At 41.9% G+C, this 2206-nt stretch overlaps 1 long non-coding RNA gene across 1 annotated transcript; it reads right to left on the bottom strand.

Annotated features, from left to right (window-relative positions):
* LOC123175828 (uncharacterized) lies at positions 1–887 on the bottom strand. Its single transcript, XR_006488180.1, has 3 exons — positions 822–887; positions 248–399; positions 1–120 (listed from the first exon to the last, which is right to left on the bottom strand). It is a non-coding gene; the product is annotated as an uncharacterized lncRNA (long non-coding RNA).
* Between the last annotated feature and the right edge of the window lie 1319 nt (positions 888–2206).

Raw genomic sequence — 2206 nt, 5'->3', positions numbered from 1 at the left:
AATATTATGGTGGCGAAGAGATGCGAGATTGAGACACTCTGTGTCAAATTGATCATTGTTAAGTCCTATAGTGTCATGGAGCATCTTCACAGCAATCTTCTTTCCATCCTTACTCTCTCCCTATTCAGTACCATTATCAAATTATATTTAGTAGTAGACTTAGTTAGTAGTATGTAGTATCAATTAAATGTTGTCAGTATTGATAGTAAAACATGAAAAAGATCTAGTAATGTTTAGATAGTCGTACCATATAAACTTCTCCATATGAGCCGCTGCCTAATTTGCGGTATTCAGAGAAACTATCTGTCATTTCTTCCAATACATGAAATGACACAATCTCAGGGACCACACTCCCATGATCCATGTTATTTCCCTTCTAGTGAAAAGAGGAAGAACCTACTGGATGAGAGAGAGAGACATGATTAACTTCATGGCCATTTTAACTGCTCTTAATTACACTTGAGATTGCATAGAATAGACTAGTCAAGCTAACTTGCAATCAATGCAGAAAAAAGACAACATACCAGAATTTTGCAAATTAAGCATGCATGTATTTTTCAGAAACTTACCAAATAATTTTAGATTTGGCTAGGTAGTAAATTTAAGCTATACCTACTCATGATGACAAAAGAGGATATGCATGCATGGATTGAACTAGCAGGATCACAAAGCAAAGCACTAACGCAGCAAGAGAAGAATGAATGGAGCATTCATGCATGGCTCTAATTAACCAGCAGGATCCTAGGCTAAAGCAAGCAACAGTGGACTCAAGGGTCAAGGCTGAGATGGGAGGGACTTCAATGGAGAAATTTTGCACTAACCTGGAGAGAAGACCTGCAGCTGGAAACAATGGCGCTCCTCAATTTGGTGCTGTGTATATACTGGGGTTACTTGATGAGCTTGCAGCTTAGTAGGTCCTCGGCTATATATAGACAGATAGATAGACGCGCCCTGCCATGTGGCCCACGTGTACGTTAGATCGAGTTACGTCGTAATCAAGCCGGTTTAAATTACTTTTGACCGATCGTCGTTGAGGCGGTCGGTTCCGCAATCCATGCGCGTGCAGCTTGCTTCTTCAAGGCAGCTTCGGTTTGTGGATAAGTCAAATGTAAGCCCAGGTACTCTTGATCAAGCCTTAATTCAGAAGCTTTGTTTAAGTCTTGCTGGCCAGAGATGTCGGCATCACATGATCCTTAGCCAATAGAGCCTTTTCTTTTGTACTTATTTACTTTGTAGGAGCACAATAGTTGCATAGGAGATTCACACCAAGTCAACGTTGTTGTTCATTGATGGTAAGTTCCTATTACTCTCTGTACATTCTCCTTAAATGAGTAGGCAATCGACGTTTACTTGTCCCCTTCCGAAGTCATCGTCCATGAACACACGGTTATTCCAGGTAACTTCTAGCCAGCTTCAATTCGGTTTGTGTATGGATTTGATTAAGCTCCTATATATTACTACTTCGACATGGATTTATTTTCTAAGTGATCAACATAACAGACACCTCATTCACACGGTTGGACAGACACATCACTGATGTCATACATCCCATGCACACGGTTAGACAGAAACATCACTACTGTCATACATTGCAGACAACTCGAACTAAAGAACTATGTGTGAACAATCTATGGAAGCAACCGTGTGAAACATTGATGTACAAGGTTTTAGATTTGCAGCCACGTCACCCATGAGTAAAAATTGCAATCTCTCCCCCGATTTGTTCATGCCGATACTGTGCGTTGCAGAGTTTCATGCGGAGCATAATGGCCATGACGAGGAGGGTTTAGGTTATTTTTCGAACGAAATCATTTCTACATCTTGTGTATATGATATGTAAGAAGAGAAGAGATGCAGCTGGAAACAATGGCCCAATTGTTTGTGACGTGCCTGCAAATCTAGATGCCGACGTGTCCTGGTATGTTTCTTAGACGTGTCCATGTAATTAGGTTAGGAATACTACGCGAGAGACCTGTTTGCGCAGGAGTCGTTGGTCATGTTGAGTCCGATTAGGATTCTAGAGGGCTTGGTATCTGTAGGTTAGCTCCTATATATACGTGAAGCTGCCGTGAGATTTGCAACGTGGAGTAACCCCACGCGTGTGGCAGTTTTGCAACTCGTCCACACGCGTGGATCACCGTCCAGTCGAGTTTGCACGAATCTTAACATATTGAGTCAGATTTTGCGTGCCACGTAGGACGGGGCT

Source organism: Triticum aestivum, unplaced genomic scaffold, assembly GCF_018294505.1.
Source record: "Triticum aestivum cultivar Chinese Spring unplaced genomic scaffold, IWGSC CS RefSeq v2.1 scaffold18555, whole genome shotgun sequence".
In the NCBI taxonomy this organism is placed as follows: Eukaryota; Viridiplantae; Streptophyta; class Magnoliopsida; order Poales; family Poaceae; genus Triticum; species Triticum aestivum.
Note: the sequence above shows the minus strand (reverse complement) of the source record. Positions and strands in the feature narration are given on the sequence as shown.